This window comes from Vulpes lagopus, chromosome 2 (assembly GCF_018345385.1).
Source record: "Vulpes lagopus strain Blue_001 chromosome 2, ASM1834538v1, whole genome shotgun sequence".
Lineage (NCBI taxonomy): Eukaryota > Metazoa > Chordata > Mammalia > Carnivora > Canidae > Vulpes > Vulpes lagopus.
This window is the reverse complement of record NC_054825.1, coordinates 116,928,883-116,943,424: the sequence shown is the minus strand read 5'-3', so window position 1 is coordinate 116,943,424 and position 14,542 is coordinate 116,928,883.

The window sequence follows — 14,542 nt, the reverse complement described above, 5'->3', positions numbered from 1 at the left end:
CGGATGATCCATAAAATGTATGGACACAAAGGAACACAGGACTTATGGTTCAAATGAGAGGGATAAGAACTAGGTGGAGAAGGACACAAAGGGGGGAAAAAAGCACCTGAGATCCTCAGAAATGTCCAGAATCATAGAAACTAACACTGCAAACTGTCAATCCAGGCTGTGCTCGGAAGCACACTCCCCGGTCAGTGTTCGAACGGCTCTTCTGACTGTTGCCTCAATCCTCCTTTCCCTAATCTCACTAAATGGCTTCTGATTATGGCTCTTACTACAGTGCTAAATAATTGACATGTCTCTCTCTTAGGGTGAACATGCTCTGTGTGATTGTCAACACTGCCACCCTCTTAGTCGCCCCTCACCAAGCTATTTAATTCTTTTTTAACCATCTCTTCCAGAAGTAAACCTGGCAGTTCCCTCACCACTATTATTTCTTCTTCTATTTTGACTGTAATTTTCTGGTAATGAGATCCCCCAAACAGAAGTATTATTTATTATTCCATTGTGATTGTGTCTCTGCCCTGTGAAGAGGCACAGCTCCCTCCTGCTACGTAATGGGATGCTTCCAGAGGCGGCTCTAAAATCACAATGACGTTCCTGTGTACTGTCACATGTCAGCCTCATTTCTAATTTGTTTTTCTCTACTATCATAGGTCTTTTTTGACAGTGCTGTTTCCAGGTTCTTCTTTCCCTCTGAGTATCTTTTTTTAAATTATTTTTCCAAGACAGAGAAGCCTCTTCCTTTCCACACAGAATTCATCCTCTTGTTCTTTGTCCATATATCTTCTGTCATAAGAATTCCATGTTCAGATTTTTTTTGTTCTCATCAGTATTTGTGTCGTTTTTATTTATAGGAATATTTGTGAAATGGTTCCATTTATTTTGAATTCCCTTCTTTGATCATATCATTAAAGCAAACTTACCAGTACTGAGCTGTGTCTAGTGATTTAAAACTTTTCTATTTCTGTTTAACACCATACAAAACTATGAAGACATTAGGTGGCCTCAAACCTTTCCTAATTTCCATTTGAGGTTTCTTTCATTAATCAGGAAAATTATTCAGATGAATAAGTATAGTTAAACGGCAAATCAAGATGTCACAAAATACAAAGCTCAAGAATGAACATTTATGCTTCATACCTGGAAGATAAGTATATACTGTTTAGTAAGGAAGAACAATTGTTTTATCGCTCTTTTATTCAAGAAAAGCTTCACTAAAGAAGTGGAACTGTAAACAGTCAGACACAAGAAGGGATATATTTATATGACACTGAAGAATGATTTTTAAAACAATCACAGAACAAGATAGAGGCTAATGTTTCTTTAAATTCTTGTTGAAATATAGCACATAAAAGCCACATAAGCCCAAGTTTCACTCCAACTCTGCAGATAATTTAGTGTGAACCTTTGATCAGTTAACCTCTGACACCTAGTTTCATCATGGATAAAACAGGGGAAACATGCCCATTTTCACAAGGTCGTTTTGAAGTACAGAAAATTATGATTATACATGGGGCACCTGGATGGCTCAGTGGTTGAGCGTCTGCCTTTGGCTCAGGTCATGATCCTGGGGTCTTGGGATTGAGTCCCGCATCAGGCTCCCTGCAGAGAGTCTGCTTCTCCCTCTGCCCATGTCTCTGCCTTTCTCTGTTCTTTTATGAATAAATAAATAAAATCTTTAAAAAGAATTAAGATTGTACAGAAAATATAGAATTTATACAGAGCCTAGCACACAGCACTAAAGAATTATCTATTCAATTAATGTAGAAAACTATCTACTGTGTTTAGCACTTGTATCTCAATCATTTGCTTTTGTTGCTATTATATGAATATTCTAGTAATATGAATCTCAGTTAATTCTATATTAATTACTTGTATCATCACTTTGTTTTCAAAAGTTTGTCTAATGCCAGCAGCCTCAGTTTTTAGAAATAAAACTTAGAAGGTTAAAGAGCTTTTAGTTGTACTCTCTAATTTATCTCACATCAATTTATGTCTTATTATATATAACTATCATATAACATCCTATTACCTATCATATATTTTTATCAGGAAAATACCTTCTTAGCACTTAAGTGTTCTATTTAAATTACTTCATGTAATTCTCCTTCTAGTAGGCCTTGATGTTTCATGCATATCTCACAGTAAACATTTTTAATTGCTCATATTCTTTTAATTCATGTGTAAAGTCCAGAAAATATTAATTATAACACTACTTGGTTATTGTTCCAATTTTAGACATGTGATCTTGGATAAATTACTTCATTTGTCTTATCCTATGGTATATAAATATAGATAGATAGGTGATAGATAGGTGTTTATCTATGGTGATAAACAGCCATAGAACAGTTTTTAATTAAATGGCACCTATATTCAGTTTTTTTCATTTAAACTTGCTATGGCATAATCTGGGTTACATATGTTTTAAAATTAAGCATCATTATCTGATATTTCTTTGCCCTTCACATGCTCTCTTCCATCTACATATTCATATTGACTCCCACTGTCATCCCTCATCTGGACCCTCATCCTCAAATGTCTAAGTGTTGGTATCAACGGGCTTCCATCTGTTCTTTAGACCTCCAGCCTCTTTCTCATTAAATCATAGTCCTGACTAAATAACCCTTCTAAAATGTTTTGACCATGTAACCTGCCTTAAAACATTCACAAGCTTCCCTTTGCCCAGTGCAAAATTTCCAAAATATATTCCACAAAATACTCATCCCACAAGTTATCTGTTAGAAACAAGAGCCCAGGGATATATTGGAAAACATAGCACACTTATCTCCTACTTGAAAATTCACAATGAAAGTCAGTATAACAAAGCCTGCAAAAATGGTATGTCCTTACTTTCCAAAATTTTGTTCTCATAATCTATCTTTACATAAGATTGCTAACTTGTATATCTAATTTGGATTTCTGATAGGCTCACTCCCTAGGATTAATCTGTTCAAAAAAGAACTTTTTCCCTTAAACTCACTCCTTTCATATATTCCTACTCTCTCAATTGCTCCATAACAAGTACTTAGAGATTATTCTTGAGTCCTCTCCTAATCCTCCCTCACACATCCAAGTTACCAGCAAACTATCAATCCCACCTCATGAATATATCCTTAAACAACCAATTGCTTCTTATAAAATATACTGAAAACATGCTAGCCCAAATAATCATCACCACACTCCTGCACAACTGCGAGAGATTTCTAAAGGTCTCTCTGCATCTACCCTGATCCTCAAAAGTCTATTCTCCACAAAGACACTAGAATGGCACTTTAAAAACAGAAAAAATATTACAATCCCATATAAAATTATCCAGTGAACTTCTGCTTCTGTTCATCATGTAGTAACTAGAACCAGGCTAAACTTTCCAAAATAAAAAAATATAAAACTGGTCAAAAAGGGCAAAACAACAATTTTTAGACATTGGATGATGTTTATACAGGGAATACAGAATTGAGATTAACACAAGAGAATAACACAAACATTCTTTCTGCTTAAAGGTACTTTCTGAACAAGCAGAGGAAGTAGTCATACTGAGTTGAGGATACAAAGATTAAATTTGGGGAGATAGAGGAGAATTGTATTGTAGGGTGTGTTTCTAGAACCGAGGGATATATGCAGAAAAAGGGCTTCAAAAATTTGCTCAGGTTTGCCTTTAAGTCTAGTGTTAAATATTGACTTGTATTAGAGCCAACCATCCATTGACTGGTGAATGAATAAATATGGGAGATATAGATAGAAGATAGAGATAGATGATGATGATAGATAGATAGATAGATAGATAGATAGATAGATAGATAGATAATAAAGAGAGATAATATAGATAGACAGACAGAGATAATATAATGGAATATTACTCAGTCATCAAAAAATGAAATCTTGCCATTTGTAATGATGTGGATGGAACTAGAGTGTATTACACTAAGTGAAATAAGTCAGAGAAAGAAAAGTACCATTATGATTCACTCATATGGGGAATTTAAGAAACAAAACAGAGGAACATATGGAAATAAACCATAAGAGACTCTTAACAGAGAACAAACTGAGGGTTGATAAAGGGATGTGGGTGAAGGGATGGCTAGATGGGTGAAAGGTATTCAGGAGGGCACCTGTTGTGATGAGCTCTGGATGTTGTATGTAAGTGATGAATCACTGAATCCTACTTCAGGAAACAATATCACACTATGTGTTAACTAAGTAAAATTTAAATTAAAAAATAAATACTAATTTGTGCATAAACAGGGTAAAATTTAACAAGAGAGAAAATAATATCTAGAAGCCATAAACTAAACAATTCCCAAAGCTCACACAGGACTGGGAGACAATCAAGTTACCATCAGTCAGAATAGAGATTGTGTTAACTCCTGAATTATGAAATAGAGATACAGAAGATCCACACCTTGGCAGTAGGACTAAACCATCCTTAGACCAAAGGCCATTCTAATTATACCTAAAATTCTTTTTTTAAGTCTAAGCAAACTAAAGCCACATACATACACTGTAACTCTCTGCCAGAACAAAATACAACACTCAAAAAAAAAAAAAAAATCCAGCACTAAGCAATGTAAAATTCAGACATTGAAAAAAAGGTAGGAAAACATGGGAAATCAGATCTATAACTAGCAGTCAGTAGAACCAGACTCATAAATAAGAGAGATGATGGAAGTAAATTATGGAATTTAAAGAAAATCATGAATAAAATAAAGATGGAAGATATGTAAACAACCACATAGAATTTCTAAATACGAGATATGTAAGATCTGAAATAAAAAACTCATTGAATGGGATTAAGAGTAAATTAGACATTGCAGAAACAAATATCAGTGAACTTGAAGACATAAGAAAAATTTCCAAAATAAAGCAGTGAATAAATATTAAAATAGAAATAAAGTCTCAATGACCTATGAGAGACATTATCAATTGATATTTGAAGTCCTAGAAGGAGGAAAGAGAGGATGTCAGAAAAAAAATTGAAGAATAATGACTAAAATGTTCCAAATTCCATATAAACTATATACTCTCAGATTTAAGAGGCTAAACAAACCTCAAGGAAGATGAATACAATGAAAACCACAGGACACATCATAATGAAAATTCTGAGAACGAGTAATAAGGATAAACTCTTAAAGCAATCAGAGGAAAAGAGAACAAGAAAATAATAATCACACATTTCATCCCCAAAACAAAACAAAAACATGAAAGCCAGAAGACTGCGGAATAACATCTTGAAAGAAATGAAAGAAAAACCTGTCAATCTAGAAATCAATATAAAATGAAAATATCCTTTATAAATGTAATAATATAAAAAAAGCTTTCAAAAAAAAAGCTGAGAGAATTATCACTAATAGATCTGCACTATAAGAAATGATAAAGGAAGCCCTTTAGGCAAAAGGAAATGATATCAGGTAGAAATTTGTATCTAGGGGTGCCTGGGTGGCTCAGTCACTTAGCATCTGACTCTTGGTTTTGGCTCAGGTCATGATCTCAGGGTTGTGAGACAGAGCTCTGCATCAAGCTCCATGCCCAGCAGGGAGTTTGCTTGAGACTTTCTCCCTCTCTCTATACCTTTCCCCCAACTTTCTCTCTCTCTTGCCCTCTCTTTCAAATAAATAAACCTTAAAGAAATTTGTATCCATACAAAGAAATGAAGAATATAAAATATGATCACTATATGGGTGAATTTAGGGGTTTTTTTTTCTTGTTTTGAATATCTCTAACACTAGGAAAATTCTAGTAAGATTTGTAGTTAATAGCACCATGCCAAGGCAAAGTTCCTGGTCTTAAGAAAATGTGCTGTATCATGTAAGATGTTAACATTCAGGGATGTAGGCAACCTGGGTGGCTCAGCGGTTTAGCACCACCTTCAGCCCAGGGCCTGATCCTGGAGACCCACGATTGAGTCCCACGTCAGGCTCCCTGCATGGAGCCCATTTCTCCCTCTGCCTGTATCTCTGCCTCTCTCTCTCTCTGTCTCTCATGAATAAATATTTTTTTAAAAATAACATTCAGGGAAGCTAAAAGAAAATTATGCAAGAAATCTCTGTACTATTTTTGCAACATTTCTGGAAGTTTAAAATCAGTTCGAAATAAAAAGTTAAACAGAAAGATAAATCCACTCCATAAAGTGAAAATAATGACGATGTATTTTTGGGTTTACAACATGTAGAAGTCAATCATTGGACAAAACAGTAAAAGATAAAATCAGGGCATGGATCTGAGCTGTTGCAAGATTCCCACATTAGATGTAAGTGGCATAATATTATTTGAAAGTACACTGTGACAAGTTAAAATTGATACTGTAAGCCATAGAGAATTTCTAAAACAATATAAATGAATACAACAAAAAGCAACAGCTATAGGCAAACAGTGGAGATAAATGGAATACTGAAGATATATATATTTAAAATAAAAAAATTCAATTAATCCAGAAGAGAGTTCAGGACAAGAATGAAAAAGAATAAAAATAGGAATGGGACAAATAGAAAACAAATATGAAAGTGTTAGATTTAAACCCAACCAATTATATTAAATATAAAAGATTTCAATACCCCAAATAATATACAGAGCCAATTATATTAAATATAAAAGATTTCAATACCCCAAATAATATACAGAGCCAATTATATTAAATATAAAAGATTTCAATACCCCAAATAACATACAGAGCCATTTAACAAAAATGGAAAATTGTAAAAGAACCAAAATCATACAGAATATATTCTCTGGCTCAAATGTAATTAAATTAGAAATCAATAGCAGAAAATGCTTACTTGTCTTCCTACATAAGCATATTGTGATTTGCCATTGGCTTCTTCTGGTTATTAAAATCTCTAAAGCTGTTTTTCTTGAAGTATATGGTAGATACTGGAGTTTCATTGGCTTAGCGCCTTCACTAAACTTTTTTTTTTTTTTTAAGTATCCTTCCTATACTAACCAGGTTAGAACAGTAACCGCTACATTTCCATCAGCTCACAGCTAGGGTTGTAGATGGATCCTAAATTCTATGCTTGCCAGAGAACGTGAGAAATAGGAGGTAGCAACCATGAATGAGGAAATGGGCTCTTCTTGCAAGCAGAGGCATTTGATTCTTCAAGATAACTCTAGCAGAGGTTTTAGAATTTGGTCTGACATTGTAAGCATCAATCTATGAGAACACCAACAGTAATTTTTCTGATACAAAAGACAGTTCTGTAATGAGGTTGGTGATTTCTCCTGGTTACTGATGGTTCTAGCCTTATAGTATTCAAAATTGGTTTATTGTAAATCCCAAGATTGTGTGAGCTATAAAAATAACTTGTAATAAATCCCTGTTTGCTTAATCTTGCAGTGAAGAATCCTGACCAAGGTATGAAGGTCTAGGTATATTTCAGAGACCTCCCTCCCCTTCATCACTGGAAGTTCCACAATTGCATTTCTGTGTGCAAGGTGAATACAGCTCCTCAGAATGGCTACTTCAGTCTTTCCTTAGCTCTTGGGAAGTTCTCTGTGCATCACCCACAAGTTTCTGCTGAGTTCTTCTCCCCTCCCCACTCAGGCTTCTTGGATAGGCTCTAAGAGCATGCCAGCCAGAAAAATCTCTATTAAGTTCTTTTTGGTTATCAGTAAATATTTGCGCAAACCTCCGATCCATCAAATCGTGCAAGTGTGGGTTAAACAAATATAAAAGCAGTTCTTTTCTACTGTCAGAGAAATAAACCCCAGCCTTCTTCTCTCCCCTTGGTATTTTTCAAGTGTTCATAACATCCATCTTCTGTACCCCTGAACAGTTGACAGACTCTCTGAGAGGGACAGAGAATTATGTCTTAATGCTGCACAGCTTGAATGACACTATCCAAGAGGTATGTCCAACCTCATTCCAAGCTCTTTGGTTGACAGAAACCCCTGCAACCGAGACAAGTCAAAGCAGTCAGTATGCCTCTGTATCCCCATGAGGGCAGGGATGAGATTGAGAGCATCTCAACAATTCTGACACCAAACACTCTGTTAGCCTTCCTAAGCTCTTTTAGGGCTTTTTGCGGGAATTCTTGGATACCTTACTTGCAAGTTTTGCCTAAGTGGTCTAACATCTTAATTTGAGATATGGGAATACTTGCCATGCAGTTGTTTGGTTCTCAGTCTTAGGATCTAAGCAGAAATTTAGAGGGAAGACTATTCAACTTTCTCTTCTAGAAAGTTCACCTATTATATTTCCTACCCTAGCCTAATGTAACTACTTAAAATGGCCCACATTTGTAACCTCCAATGGCCCACATATTGCCAGCTTCTCATCTCTGCTCACCTTTTTTCTACTCATTGAAATTAATTCTTAATTATAGGCCAGCTCAAATGTCACCTCTCCCATGATAATGGTTCACTTCAGTTTGTGCTTCAATGACTGTACCAATGAGTAGGCTCTTAGACAATGACAAATGCTCCAAACACAATTCCAGTGCTTCAGTCCTTCCTGTTGTGTCCATGCTAGACATCACTAGTCACTCTTGATACTCTCTTGCTAAGCCATTGGGTGGGATCTTTTTGACACAGCTTTGCAAACAACCATTATCAACCTATCGTTATTGAGGCATGATGTGAAACCTATTTCCCATCCTTGAATTCTTAACAGAACTTCTCTAGGTATATCCCACCAAAATAAATTAAAAGAGGCCATAGGGCATAGACCAATTCCTTTTATATCCCCATTGCCTAAATCGAATTAGGTCTTAGTAATAGTTGATGCTTTTGACTGCAACAGCTCTTAGTAATGGATTGATTTTCGTTGTTCTCATGTTGTTGTGTCAATTAGTCTTCCATAGCAAATATATAGAAAGATTTCAATGTGTTCTTAATTAAGGCTTTATTCCTTAGATGGTTAGCTGATGGTTATATCATTTTTAAAACATTGTGTATGTTTGAGATAATTTTTTAAAGTTACATGATGAAGAATAGAATCCCAAGTAGAAATTCCTACCCATAGTACATGGAGCCATGCAAAAGATCTACAGGCATAGTGAGACATACACATTCAAGTTAAGCAAACAGTAACCCAGGTGCACTTTGCTTAACAACAGAATAGAAAAAACATGTACCTGAATCATATATACGCACAGGGACAGAATTAAGCTCCTGATCCTTTCTTGGCCCAATTTCACTGTGATATAAATTAAAAGTCTCCATAATTAGCCTCCAGGTCAATGAAAACCCACATAAATCGCCACCATTTTCTTGTTTCAGAATCAGAAGATAACCTATTTGATGGTAGGTTTCTTGTATCTTATTCATAACCCATCCCTACTCCTAGCATAGAGCCTTTGATATACACACACAAAGGCATTTAATGACTATTTGTTTATCTGTATTTTAAAAATAAGAATTTTTCCCTAGTTAATCTATCTTTGAAAGTTTTTTTTTTCATGAAGAATATACTTAAGGTCGGGGCTTGTTATATACACTTTAACGTATCCCTCATCACTAGCCCTAAAAGAGTTTTATTTGTAGAAGGTTGAATGAGGAAATATGATTTTATTCAAGCTCTAGTATTCATGATTCTATAAGAAATGTCTCCTCACCCCAAAATGAGCCAGTCAGAAAGCTTAGAATCCCAAAGAGAATTGAATCGGTCCTGTATTCAAGTATCATGAATGATAAGCATCCTTTTGTAAACATAGGGGAGGAATCCTGTGATTTATTCATTCATTTATTGAAAAAAGATTTACTGAATACCTACTAAGTAAACTGCTGGTACTGAGTTTTGTGGCAGTAAAAACTATGACCTAAAATTCACTAAAAAATAGCTTTAGAAATATGAAAAGCTAAGATTTTCCTAGACAATCTCTTCTTAAACTTTTGACAGCTATAATAACACCCTCCCTTCAAATCCTACTGGTCTTCTGGTGGTTTACATATACTTTGATCTCACTGTCTTGCTTTTCTCTCTGTGTGTGTGTGTGTGTGTGTGTGTGTGTATTTATGTATCCAGTCTATCTCCATATTTTATACTCAGTTTCTTAATTCCCAACCTGTTTCCTTAGCCTGCTGCTTCTTACAACCCAGGTTAACAACTATGAGTAATACAGACATTAAGTTCTATTAAGATTTCTATGAGAAAAAAGAAAGGGTAGTCAGTATGGGGGTTGCTGTGAGGTTCACAAGGGAAGATGTAGATAGCGGGTGCTTGCAGGGTGAGTAGGATTTTAAAAGGTGCAATTTAAAACGAGAGATACCTCAGTCATATAAGAGTGCTAAGCTAAGGCAGGCAAACAGTCTGATCAACGAAGTAAGTTAAAGGATTTAGTGAGACTAGTCTACTGGAGGGATATATTTTGAGTATTTGAGAGATGAGTGATAAAGGCCTGAAGCAGCTTACTTCTGCCCTAACTAATATAGCCAATAGTAGAAACATACAGGAAACTACATAGTTCGGCAAAATTGTCTTAGAATCCTTCCATTTTTTTCCATAGGCTTCTTTTCAAATAGTGAAAATAATAGATGGTATGTTACTACTGCAACCAGTCCTTTCCAGAGCTCCAAGAAGTAGAAAAAAAGAAAAAAGAAAAAACACCTCTTAGGAAAAATAGTCCATAAAACCAATATGAAATTTAAACTCAATACAAGAATATCTGAAGAGGACTTAACTTTTCTTGCTTGCAGGCTTGTTCAAACTATCTTCTTTTGCATATTTCAAAAGGACTCTCAATTGCTTAGTAAATGTTTTTGGCACAAACTGCCACCCTTCTTTTCTTTTATTCTTTCCCATGCAGACTGCACTTATTAATTTTGACATTCCTTATAAGAATCATCCCACTACATTCCAGGTATGTGCATTAAAGAATAACATATTTTCTCCATTATTCTCCGTTGCTTATGTTACTTTTTTTATTATTAATGTACAAAACCCTGTTCAAGATAGATCATTTTCTTATTTTAACCCATATTTTCAGTTTAAACCACCTGTCAGCATTGGCAAATTCTGTTTCATAAATAAATATTATGTATGTTACATATATGTAAGTATATACATATACATTTATTGTACTTAGTGTATTAGAATATGCAGTATTATATATCTTAGTGTTACTTAATGCTTCTTTTACATTTTTCCTTTAATATATAAAATATTCTCTCCTTGACTTTTATAATATTAACACCAGCAGCAAACATTTGTCTGAACTAATAAATAACTTTTCTACATTTGGGAAACAAAGTATCTTCTTTACATCTTGGAAAAATCATCAGTTTACTTGCTTCCTAAATCAGACAATTTGTTATGTGGAAGTTTGTTGAAACACTAATGATATCTCTATCTATAAGAATTTCAGGAACTACCAAAGAGGTACAGGCCAATGAATCTTACTTTCGTACTAAGAAAGCCGGTTGGCTTCATAATAAATGTAAATGCAGTGTATGCTGAAGCAGGCATAATCTCTAAAGGAAAAGAAACACGGCAAGATATCAGGTCTGACTACTTAGAAACATAAAATAAGTATGTTGAAAACAAATAGATGTGATTTATTTAGTTCCCCAAATCCTTTAACACTAGACTTTGATCTTGTTGTATCTATTTATCTTTCTGTACTCAATGGTTACCTTATTAATTATTATTTGTTGAGTACTCAAAAAATGGTCATAAAATTGAATAGACTACAACAATAAAAATACAATTGAAGCACACCAGGAATTTAGAGAGGTCTGTTTTAGCCCTAGATGAAGAACTGAGTTTTAAAGAGACAGCAATGCGGAGAAAAGCAATGGCTCCTTCAGAGAATGAAGTACAAACCACCATGTCCACAAGGGATGAGAATTTCTTAAGTAATCAGGATGAAACAACATAGAGTAAATTCCTTAAGTTTGCAGAAGATGTGCTTTTTCAGACAGTTAAACATCAGCCCAATGGGGAAACTTACAGAAGTATTTCACTTTATGTGTTTGAGATAAAGTGACAGGTAAAGTTTCAATATAAGCAAAAATCATGTAAACCACCTACAGTGAAAATTTATGAGTTATCCATTATGATTCAATGTTCATTAGATGCATGATTCGCTGCATTGTACATTCATCAGTACTTTTGGAAAGCTTTATTGTTCTCTGAAATACTTCAGGGGGGGCCACTAAGGATAATTAGTCTGTAAGATAAGAACAAGCACAAATGCCTGGGCACAGCTTAGACAACATCATTAATTATACTCCTAGAGGACTACCAAAAATTTACTATAAGATTGTTTCTCAAAGAAGATGGTCTAACGCATGTTATCACCAAAGGGGCAGAAAATGTAAGTTATCCCCAATAAAGTTATTAAAAGCTAACAGAGAAAACATTTACTCTTATAGAAATCTAGGATGCATTCATACCCAAAACAAAAGTCCAGGCTGACACACAGGTACATGGTAAGATCCACACATGGAAAGTACAACAAGTTTTCCAGAAAAACACCAATAGGACACACACACACACACACACACACACACACACACACGCACAGATTATTTTAGGGAATCCCCTCACACAATTGTAAGGAGCTAGCAAGTCTGAAATCCACAGGGCAAGTTGGCAGGCAGGAAACTCAGGCAGGATTTCTATGTTATAGACTTCTTTGAAAAATATTTTTTCTTTATTTCTTTGTGAGAGACACAGAGAGGCAGAGACATGCTTCTGCTTCAGGCAGAAGCAGCCTTCCTGCGGGGATCCTGATGCTAGACTCGATCCCAGGACCCCGGGATCATGATCTGAGTCAAAGGCAGACACTCAACCACTGAGCCACCCAGGTGTCCCTCTATGTTATGGACTTAAGGCAGAATTGTCTGGGAAACCTCAGTTTTTGCCCTTAGGGTCTCCAACTGATTGGATGAATCCCACCCACAGTTTGGAGAGCAGTCTTTACTTAAAGTCAACGAATTGTAAATGTTAATCATCTCCAAAATACCTTTGCATGGAGAACACTTAGTCACATCGAGATTAGTGTTTGACTAAATAAGTGGGCACTAGGATCTCACCTAAAACTAACCACACAGGGAGCAAAAATAGTTAAGGGTCTCCTTTATGAAGACAAGCAAAAAGGGCAGGGGAGATCTGGAAAGATAAAATGTCTTGTGTCCAATTTAATATGATTTTGCAGAAATGTATATCTACAATTTTAGGAAATTGTATGAGCAATCTATCAGATAGTCAAGATATCCTAAAACACTGGTGATAAAACTAGGATCAATGATCTCCAAACAGTTTTGGTTTTGCTACGCAAAAGCAATTACTAAGACAACAGAATAAATAAGAAATATTATTAAGGAAATTTGCTGTAAAGATGGTATTCATTTAAAGTTAGAATGAAAATATTGATATTGCCAAGACCACTGTGCTGTTTTCTCCTAATAGATGGGGCTGAAAGGAATAATTTTGTGTCCCTGTTGTAATCTATCAGGATCTCTTGACACCTGGGGCCCTATCTGCCTTCTCACACAAACCAAGGTTTTCAAAATAGGCAAAATCCCTCTGCCAAAGGAAATGAGGTCACGGCTCTATTTTCCATTGCTGCTTCTATTATATCCACTTAATTTGCATTGCCTCAGTTGATATCTGAAATTATTGGATTCACTTAATTTTCTAAATCAGCTATCAAGAGTACCAGAGTTTCTTTTCTTTGAGCGTCAAGGAAATCTTAGCTCCAAACTCTGATTTTCTGCTTGGATTTACAAGCTTCTGGAATGTCTCTGTTTATAATAACTAATTTTCTGCTCTTGAGTAACTGCCAAGTCCTCTTAAGTTCACTTGACTTTCAGTGCTGGCCCCAAATGACTTTGTCTTTCCTATTTCTATCCACATAACCTTGTGACATAGCCAACTGTCAACCTACCTTAATGTAGTTTTCTAGCTGTTCCTCCATTAATCCATTTATTGGTTCTTTCCTAAGACCTTGCCACTCCTGGAAGATACTGGGTCTAAAATAAATGCGTTGTTTCATCAGTACCATGCATAGCTGCCCATGCTTCATCAAAAGCAGGTACCACATTTTTCTTTATGATGCCATGTGTCCAAAGGAACAGTTTTTCTGATCTTTTTCCAATCATCTTCCTGTGCATCAAAAATATGAGATAGTTCTATAAGGTCTTAACATGATTTCCTTGAACTATTATGGAAATTGTATCATCCAACACAGCCCAATAGAAATAGGTTTTGACTCCTGGAAATCTGAGTCAATCATGGCCCAATTATATATCCTCGGGCAAGTGATCTAATTTCACTAAGCCTAAACTTTAAAGTAGACACAGTAATACTTTTGCAACTATCTCACAGTGCCATTTATCCACTCAAAAATATTTGATTCCATAAATATGAGCAGCTGTCCTAGATGCTATCCTAGGAGTTAAGTATAGGAGGTGACAAGATAATGCCACTATCTTTATGGATCTCACACAATGACAGAAGATATAGAGGAAAAAAAAGTATGATGTTTATATCAACAAGAGAAGACAACTACATGTTCCAAATATTGGGAACGTCAAAGAAACCCCAAAACCCCAGGCAAAATAATCCACATCAGCAAAAGAAGCAAGAAAAAGTCCTCCTTTCTTT